This window comes from Diadema antillarum, unplaced genomic scaffold (assembly GCF_040938485.1).
Source record: "Diadema antillarum isolate AM-2024a unplaced genomic scaffold, OU_Dant_1.0 scf00000205, whole genome shotgun sequence".
Lineage (NCBI taxonomy): Eukaryota > Metazoa > Echinodermata > Echinoidea > Diadematoida > Diadematidae > Diadema > Diadema antillarum.
The window spans coordinates 1934365-1945463 of NW_027271094.1; positions in this window are offsets into that span (position 1 = coordinate 1934365).

Genomic DNA, 11099 nt, shown 5'->3' on the forward strand with positions numbered 1-11099 from the left:
AAATAATTGCATTAATGGAAAAGAGGAACCCATGTAGAAGAAAAGCTTGTAGGAATGTGGGCCACTCAATACATCGAATATGGATCTCTTAAAACATCGACTTACGAAAGACCACTCAATGGCCTCCCATTGGCAATGATTGGTTGCTGATATCCACTAGGGGCTCCGTAACAACTACTACAGGATTGCAATGTTTAGGCACGTGCACGCAGACACTCTATTGCTCGAGAAACAAGTCATTCTGTCGTTTACACTCTGCTATCGTGTGGCTTACTGGCTGTCCAGTCTCTTGTACAAATATGTAGATCTCAGGATGCTCGCACGGGCAACTAATTGATTTGGTAGTTTTATCAATTTATCATTATGATACTTTTTTTTGTATTCTGTATTGAGTTTGTGTGTGTGTGTTTTTTTTTATTTACGGTACGTTTTATATAACTTTGTCAGTATTTTGTATTGTTTTTATGCAGGGCCTCTTTGTTAATCAGTTTGTTTTTTTACTTGACTAAAAAGGGCTACCCTGTTAAGATAAAACGGGATAAATAAACAGATAAATAAATGAATCAAAAGATCAGTGATTTGAAATTTTAGCACATTGGTAGAAACAAACTCAGCATTTCAATGTCTGATTATCTAGCACCTAACGAGTCTTTTATCAGCGCCTAATGAATGAAAGATATTTCATATGATCTACATAATCTATATCCAGCTTGTTTCTAGCCCCCTAGATATAAAATTGTATTTAACTTATTGTGTGTCACGTCAGCACATCTCCTTGTTTTTAAAATGCACCTTCATAATATGTGCTGAATACACTCTTACTCTTCTCAATTTTCGACGTTAAATGGAAAATGCTTGAGTGTTGAAGTACAACTGTATATGATTTACTCAATGTGATTATTTTTACTTTTTTTCTGTATTAATGAGCGGAGTGTTATTTGGACTAGATGAAGGCCTTGAGACATATTTGCTATCTCCCCCCCCCCCCTTGTTTCACTCCCCAACCATGTCAACTTGAGTCAACTGAGATATGGAAATGTGGGATTTCAAGATATCTAATACTAACTAAATTTAGTTTATTTTCATGTAGTCTGTATTTGTTGTATATATAATTTTCGATATTGTATCATAGTAATTGAATTGAAAACGTAGCAGTGACACATCTGGAAGTGAACATGGTTATCATAATATGTTTAAGATCATTTGTGTAATTATTGTCATTAGTGAATTAAAGTTCATTTACAAGTCTATTATGTGACCGTGCACCACAAAACGAACAAAAAGTCGCACACGCTGATTTTGTGTGAGGACTGAATAAAGGTGAAAAGGGTCAACCGAGCCGATGTTGACTTTTTCTTATTTTCTGAAAGAGCAAGTCTTCTTCTACATTATGCTAAAATTTGGCATCCCATAAAACGGGCAGGAAAGTGTGCTTTTTAGCCGTTTTTCTGGAACATTAAATTTGGCAGAATAGTGTGTCTTTAGAGTCCCGTTTTCATTTCTTAAAAACCTTGTACACACTCTTCACTTTCAAGTCCTATAACTTTTGAAGGTATAATGCTACTGCTTTGAAAGTTGGCATTAATTAAGGAGAGAATGTGTTAATAAGGCATGATAAATTTCAATTTAATCAAATAATCCCTTCATTGTTGTTACTCCGGTGGTTTACATCCTGTTTTTTGTCCCATTCATTGCACAGCCAGCACGGCTTGGTAAAGATTAAGCGCTTAAATAGACACTGTATTTCAGAGCCTCTTTTCTCAGTTCACACTTTTCCTGAGTGTTTGCTTTCTTTCCAATATTTAGATAGGCTAGGAAAGTCAAATTGGTTTGAGTTATACATCATTTTAAAGCTAAAAGTCTGCTCTTTCAGAATATGCTCTTAACTAAAATTTCATGTCTGGCGACTTTTTGTTTGTTTTGTGGTGCAGGGTCACATATAGCAGTACTAAAGCAATAATAATAGGCGCAATAGAATACTGACGATTACAATAGTGACAGTAATTACAAAAAGAATCAATGGCCTTTATTTAAACGTATACATTGGATGCAGAACTCTTGATCACAGTAACCCAGATGTGATTTCAGCCTATATGCAAAATAAAAGTGATTAGATTTTGAAGGACGGAAAGTAAGGCTTTCATTATTTTTTTCATCTTGGAGAATGCAGTCACATCACCAATGTATTCAGAGAATTGAGTTTATCATTCTAGCTGAAATGATTATACCCTTTCCCCCCCCCCCCCCTCATTATTCAGAACAATCAGTCATAGCATTCTTTCATGAAAAAAACAAACAAACAAGTTTCGGGACTTTTCATATCTATGTATGATATCTTTCTTATGACACCTTGAAATCATTATGACATAATCTCTTTATTTTCTCTTTTTTTTAAATTTCCAAAATTTCGATTTTTCCCAATTGTCATGCCAATGGGAGACTTGTAAGTTGATGAAATCTTCACCTTGATTAATTTACATGTGTTTATGGGAATGATATCAATTTGACATTAATGTTAATATTTGACACATTCATAACTTTCCTCTAATATTATTGTCGAATTTTAATGAAGTTAGTGTCACTATTGAGTGATGCTTTGATTTTACTCTTTTTCATAACTGCCAGCTTTAAAGGGATGGTACAGTTTCGGTTGAGATGGGGCTTTAGGTCTTCAACTGTTTTATAATGATTTCTTTAGATAATGAGAAACATCTCATGAAATATGGAAGAGCGTATAAGAGGAAATCAAAATGCATTTGATAAAAATTGGTTTTGAAATGGCTGAGATATAAAAAACAACGTGATCCTAATAAAAGGTAGGACCCACCTTCGTATTTGTGTTTGGATATCTCAGCTATTTCAACACCAATTTTCATCAAATAAACTTTCAATTTCTCCTAGAATTGTATACTCTTTGACATTTAATTAAGTATCTTGCAAAGAGTTAATAAAAGCTGGATACTTACATTTACATAGCGCTCTTTCAAAGTATGTGTTTTCCCCGTCAGGCTCATATTTTTGTCATTCGAATTCATGAATGCTTACTCAAAATCATACAGCGAAAGCACGCAAATTATTCTTACATTTAAATGCAGAATCCGAGCTATTAATTTCATTTTTTTCTTTTCAAGGATAGAGACGTATTGGTATTGGTATGCTGCCCAAAACTTCTTACCTAATGCGGAGAGGATCGTCTACTAGTGACGTGTTGACCTATAGTGCGACTCCATCTTCCTTCATGGCAGTCTGTAGCTGTTTCCTTTCCGTCAAATCAAATTCACATAATTATCATTTCAATTTCAAAAGGAGAGCATCGCATTTTCTACACTCTTGCATTAAATTCACGCGATAGTCACCATGAGCTTGTTTGGGGTGTTCAATTTCATTTTCAGGGGATCAATTTCCTATACTTCGAAAAAGCAAGGGGAGAGAGTTTCTCAAAAAAAAAAAAACAGCAACAACACTACACAGGTATTCACAACCCGTATACCCGCCGCACATGCCACGAATAAACACGGACAAAATTTTTGTTTTCATATAGGCTGGCTTACTTGGGCTTTCATTTCAGGAAATTTTATATGATAAAGTACAGTCAGCAATGCATTTAAAGGACAAGTTCACCGTCATGTGGATTGAGTGAATGCATTAATAGTAGTATAAAACGCATTGGTGAACGGTAAAGGGAAAATCTGACGATCCGTTCAACAGTCATGCATGTTTAAAGTTTCTGCAGTCACTACTGGATGAGAAGACTACTACAGTGTACGATGTCACATGTGTACAACTACATAAGGAAAATATAAAAAGAATTTCACAAAATTTCTTCTTTTTTGGGGGGAACTAGGTGCATGTTTCCTCAACTTGCCACTGACGTATGTTAATGGTAATAGTATTCCCCCTGACTTCTGAAAGAGGGAAGTCAAGTGACCTTTTAATAAGCGAGAAAAGTGAAAATATGTTGAATTTTCTTTATATTTTCTTTATATCGTTGTACACATGTGACATCACAAGCTGTAGTAGTCTTCTCATCCAGCAGTGGCTGCGCAGAAACTTCAAAAATGTATAACTTTTGAACGGAATGTCTAATTTTCCTCAAACTCTCAATGATGTGTTCTACTAATATTGCTGCATTCACTCAATCCACATGTCTATGAAGGTGGAATTGTTCTTTAAAGAACAGAACGTCAATTCAAACATACTCCGTGATGACACCACATGCACATAAAAAGGACAACGCCCCAATGTTAACCACACAATGCATCATTATTCAAAGACAAACTGGCACACATGATTTCACATAGTTCCGCAAAAGGAAACCAATAAGATACCAACAGACAACGAACAATATGTCTAATGTTCGTCTCATCAGTTTCAATGTAGTCGAAATTCTCTCGGAGTTGTCAGTCAACCTCCCCCACAATATGCTCGGTTACATATATACGGTGCACTATATGCCTGTACGTAACATCTCTGTTAGTTGCCATTTTTACCTGCGTGAAGTTATACAATTTGAGAATAAACAGGTAGACCTATCAACGGCTAGATCTTCTCCATGAAGCCCACCCTATGCAAATCAAAGTGAAAAGACACACATAGTCGGTCCCAAGCTAAGTAACTCCAAGACTTCTTTTGAATTGAATGCACTTTTTTTTTTAAAATTTACGTATTATCTACACAGGTCATATAAGTGTCTTCTTGATTTCTCATTATACCCAAAACAATTTCAAATCTAAAAAAAAACAACAACAACAACCTACTAATAAAACAATTAATACACCATTGCAAACACACACACACACACACACACACACACACACACACACACACACACACACACACAGAAACAGGAATCTCCTGCCAGAACCTGTTTATATTATGGTAGTGCGGGGATACGTCTGTTCTGTCTACATTGGGAACTACATGTAAGAACAGGGCCCCATGTCAACGTCAGTGAAATCTTGATCTTTCCTTGGAACAGACGCCACCTAACCCTACCTAATGGGAAAATAACCACCTAGCCGGTAGGGGACCTATAGAGATAGAAAAGAATATATAGGAGAGGAGAGAGGCATAGAATAGAGAGGTACAGAATACTTACATGCATAAGAATTAATGGGTATATCAAGTATGTTCTCTATGTGCTTAACCAAACATTATTATTTTATTGTCTCGTCTTGAAACATCTTGAAATCAAATCATTATTATTTAGCCTATACATTTGATAAGTTTTATTCACTCGATTTTCTTTTTAAAATAAGAAACCAAAATCTCATTAAATAATCGGAATTCTTTTCCAATTGAAGCGTAGATAGAGGCGTTATTTGCTGTTCCAAATGTACGTTTCTTTGTTTTACTGTGCAAGGTGATGATTAAGGTGCAGTGCAAACATGCCCTGAGTCGTTGTGAAAAAGACTGGGTGGAGAATTTCACGCTTTTGTTGTCTTTGCTTATACGATTAAGGGAATGTAGGTGTAAGCGTAGACGAAGTATAGATCACAGTGTAGTTAGTACCACGTCAAATGGAAGCATTATAGACACGATTACGTTTAATTCGTTCATTTCCTTCCCTCCTTCTCGTATCTAGGCACTTTAAATCATGATTACATGACAATTTCATGCGCATCATGTGTACACACAATCTTAATTGACTAATTAGATGAAATTACATTGTATCTAGGAATAGTTTTGACATGAACACTTACTGCACTTGCTACAGTGAGCGGATGACTGGTTTCGCTCTACTGATAAAGTGGAATACGTTGGCGCAAAATTTGTCAGTTTACAAAAGGTCTTCGATATGGTTAATCACGTTGAACCTTTTATCCAAGCTCAAACACAGGGGCGTCACTGGTGCTGAACTACAGTGGGTTTAAAGTATATCTCGGAGCGAAGAATATAAGAAATTCCATCAATGATGCACTCTCGGAAGAAAGACTTGTAAGAGGAGTGCCACAAGGTTCCTTGTTGGGACCATCGTTGTTCAGCATTTTCATAACAATATATATATTCTGGGTTGTGTTTTTTTTTCTGACTGCAGTGTCCATTTTATACGCTGATAACACGGTCATGTACTACTGTCTCGTCGTAAAAATCCGGATGCTGTTAAAATTCATTGAATAAGGAACTCACACATTTAGAAGCATCGTTGACAACACCTTAAAAGTCAATCATGATAAAGCTGTATATATGTTATTTGGTACGAATAACATGCTTTAGAGACAAAAGCATCTGAATGTTGAAGCTGAATAGTATAAATGTTAATTCTGAATGAAATAAAAAATTCATGTGAAAAGTTGTCAATATCTTGGAGTAACTTTTGAAATTAGATTGCAAATAGAGTGCAGAATATATATTGGTCAAAATGGCAGCCAGTTTTTTTTTTTTTCATCTTGTTTATTGAAATGCATAAACATTTCCATATACAGAGTAAAAGGGTGTACAAGTACTATACGTGCACATATTTCTGCTATAGTGTGATAGAATACACAGATGAACACCATGCCCCATGGAGACCCTCAAAGCGCCCCCAAATAATGATAATAATGTGTCCGTGAAGGCACGTGCTGTATTTTCTTTCTTTTTCTTTTTTCCCTTCCGTTGATGTCATGTCAGTTGACATTGGTTCGTTTTATTTTGTTTTATATCGCTGTCTTGTGTATTTTCTGAGGGCCCCATATCGTACAAGCTTTGCTTCTTAGTGGGACCTTCCATTTCCATCCGCATCCTTAGTGAATTTGTATCAAATGATTTATGTATATATCAAAAAAGATATAATTGTGTTTTTTTTTTCGTCTGTTACTCATTTTCATATGTACTTTGTTAAATCACATTCTGCAACTATTACAAATCCTTTGTATAGCTTAAACATAATTGTATATCATTTCTTTGTTTATTTGATGGAAGTGAAAATAAATTTGAATCCTTGAATCTTGAATCTTTGAATGCGTGGAAGGTAAACTTGTGGTACCGGGTCTCTCGTTTATTTTGTTCCTTTTTTGAAGGGGGGGGGGGGCAAGGAAGAAGCAAAGTGGGGTGCACGTCACGAGACCGACACCCACAAGTCATACAGCCCACTAGTCATACAGCTCACGAGTGATACATCCCATGAGTTATACAGCTCACGAGTCTTACAGCCCATGAGTTCGACACTAGATAAAAACAGCCCACGAGTTCGGCAATTACAATATGTGGCTTAATTGTGTCTGTCTCGTCGGCCTTGTTAGCTTAGTGTCGAACTCATGGGCTGTATGACTCGTGAGCTGTATGACTCATGAATCTGTTTTCATTGTTGAACTCGCGGACTGTATGACTCGTGGGTGTCGGTCTTGTGGGATGACCCCGGCAAGGTGTGGAGGTTGAATGGATGGCATAGTGTTGATTGGGATGAGGATTCAGCTTTTAACTTTTTTGAGAGAAAGATAGGACTACTTAGAAACCACTTTATTAAATATCAAAGAGCATACATTATTATTCTAAGAGGAATTCAAAGTTAATTTGATGAAATCGGTTTTAAAATGGCTGAGATATCAAAAAGCCAAGTAAAACAAAGCAGTCCTAATAAAAGGTGGTTCCATATTTTATTAGGATTGCTTTGTTTTGAATAACTATCTCGGCTATTTTATAGCAAATTTTCATCAAATAAGCTTTGAATTCCTTTGAGAATTATGTGTATGCTCTTTCAGATTTCATGAAGGTTTCTCATTATCTAAGACAATAAAAAAAAAATCACCATCAAAAAAAGTCGGAAACTAAAAACTGTACCACCCCTTTAATCTTTTTCCTAATATCTATGCACAAGAGACCACAAGCCGATCGCCCACCTCCGCCGCCATACAGCTAAAGTCAAGGAAATTACATACTTGATTTCTTTCCAAATTTACAGTCTATGATTTTGATTCATAAGAATTTTCCGTGGGCATTATTTCCGGTTTTTGTTTTCTTTTGCATCTTCATGTGGGCGGAGTTGTGGGGATGGGAATCCCAAGTAATTTGAGACGGGCGGTTGCACATCGCTGTGCATAGGGAAACCAGGCGGCATTCGGTGGCTGATACGAGCTCACTGGTCTTGTGTTGGGTATCTTATGTAAAGGGATATCTGGATCATTCATATTAATCGCCCATTTGAATAACGATAAAAAGTTGTTATAATTTTGATGACACGCAAAATGTGATGTTAAGAACGAAAGTGGACCTGTATCATGTTGAATAAAGAGATTCAAATAGATCATCAGTCGCGCCTATAGACAAAAACAAAGTGTAAATATACGTCTAAAATGGTATAGTAATATCACAACTGATTGACAAATTGACCTACATCGACGTATAAATAAACACCGATTAATCACTGTCAGCCGACCACTGACAGACTGTGCTATAACCCTTATAACGTGCAACGGATACTGCCTATTTATTCAAATTACTCGGTAATAAATTCTTCCGTCTGGTTGATTTTATAATCTCAACTGAGTGAAAATTGGCCTACATCGACGTGAATTAGCTCCAGATATTGATTAGCGTTTTAGTAGTAGCCATGGTATCAGAAGTCATAGGCGTACTAGACCAGGATTCGAACCTACGACCTCCTGATCTCAGGACTGGCGTCTTATCCACTAGATCACCGAGCTATACCGCCCGACAGAGGGACGACTTTACATAATAAAAGGGGCGCCCCCCCCCCTATTTTTTGTTTATTTTATTTGTTTTGAAAAAAAATTAAGGGGGGGGGGGGGGGGGGAGGGCGCCCGGTCTGCCTTCGCCTGAATCCGCCACTGTTGAAGTGCATTCGTATCTAAGGCACGCACCATTGTAATTACTTGAGTTTATTGCATATTCTCTCTTTATAGTGCAAATCGTGTATAGAAGCGATAGGATGTTTATGTCAAATCTCGGTGGCGAATGTTCATGCATGGCGATCCCCAATGCCTTGTAACATGACATGACATGGGATAAATCAAATTGTCATTGTCATTGCCATTGTCATTTTCACACCCTCATGTTTACAGACCCACCCACAACTATAACCACGAATGCAAACACCCTATAGATTATAAAGACCATAGAAGGATACTGTTCCCTGGAATTTATAGCTACAATGCAATATTCTGTTGTAATGAAAAAACATCTCTGCAGTTTACCAATATAGAGTATTCGCATGTTTGAGATGCAAGTTCATTTGTGTCTGTTAGTACATAAGTTCATTGCACGTATATATTGTATTGTTATGTGATATTTTAACCCGGCTAAAAACAAAATTCTTTGAATGAACAATGGATATTGAATCAATTAGTCACTTTAGATTTCTTGGAGAAGGCGTATTGATGAAATTCTCTAGACTGCCATCAAATTGATCACATTAATTACTATTTCTACTGTTTTTTCTTTGGTTAATCTAAGATCAAGCTCTGACTAAAAAGTGAGATACAGAGCCCATTTACTAAGGTTATTTTTATTGTGTTTATTTTTGTTCTGTAACTGTGAAGGTGATAAGGTGCGATGTTAAAAAAAAAGTGTGAAAATGTGACACGTTTAGAAGAAAAATAAACTTAGTTCTTGTTTTTGCTGATTAGAATATTGTGAGTGTGAAAGTATATCACTATGTACTGATAATATTACGACGTCAACTGGAAGGAAGTATATAGTTACACTGTCCACGATGATTACACCCTTATAGCAGTGTATGTTTTCTGGCATCCCAACCACAGCAGTTGGGTGCAATAATTCATGAAACTGCATACATGCCATTCTAGTAGATCAAGTGCAACTTCTAGAGTTTACTGGGGGATAGTAGACTCAGAATTTACAAGAACAATAATCATTGTTGTAAGCTGGTTCGCTGCGAAAAGTAACGAAACATTTTTGAAACATTGTTTTCTAAGCACCGGCCCCCTTCCCTTTGCAACGCTCACTCTGTGTATTTGAAATCAAACAAAGTACGAGCAGCGTGCAATATGAAATTTGAGCGCATACCAGAACAATAACATTTTATCAGCGTTTTATAAGATGTTCAAGGCTAATGTAATCATTTCGCATGACCATATAAGGGCATCACATCTTAGAAGCCGAACGAGGAAACTGTTATCATTACGTTCTTCACAAAAGGCAATAGTGCAATGCGGGAATATAGGGTGTATTAGAGTAGTTCGGACACTGTTCTCTCTGTGTAAAAGTAATAGACATGATATAGATCAGTGAGTTCTTAAAGTAATTTAGTCTTTGTCAAAGACCGTCCCTGAAATGATTGTAAAATAATAAGCAAACAGAGAGTCGTTACGCGAGACTAGGCAAGTCACCTGCGCCAGCCAATACCAGGAGAGGGAGGGTTCGTTCGTTTCCAGCAAAAAGAACAGCCATTCAGCAGAGCGCTCTCAAAGCTTTATGCATGAATATCTAGCATCGAGGGTGGATGGGCGAACCAAGCAACTGATTGGTTGAAGTGACAACCTCAATTTTTCAGCAGGAGTGGTGTGCGTATTAGACTTTCTCCCGGTCACTTGAAATAATCATCATCGCAGATCGAGGCCTAGCGCGCCTGGGTTCTGATCTCTAGTTCTTTGCTCAAGACTGTAAATGCTGTCAACAGTTTTTTTTTTAAAAGGCTAGGAGTACTTATGTACTGGGAATTCCCACTTGGATTACTTATATAAAACACAGTGGCCTAATGAGTGAAGCACAGTGCTTAGGATCTATAGTGCATTGCCACAAACTTAATCTGCTGGTGTATAGCGTTAGTCCAAACGCTTAACCTGCTCTTTATTTTTGCTTCTTCATCGATGGTACGCATTATATTATTTGCTGCCATTCCAAAGTCGAACAAGTGCAAGAGGTTGATCACAACTCTTCACATTTACAGGCGCAGGAGAAAACTGAACATCAAGTCATGTCCAGACGGCAACCACAACAGACGCCCGGCGTCCGCGGCACTGTGATAGAATTGACGAGGAGTGCCGCGGTAATCGGCCTAGAGGGATACAACTATCATGGTCAGAGCGCCTGGATGAACTGTTCGGTCATGCGCAGAGGAATGGATGCCAAAGTTGAAGATCTGACCAACTTTATGTGTATAGGTATTGAATTCCGCTTTATTACCCGAACGACTTAAT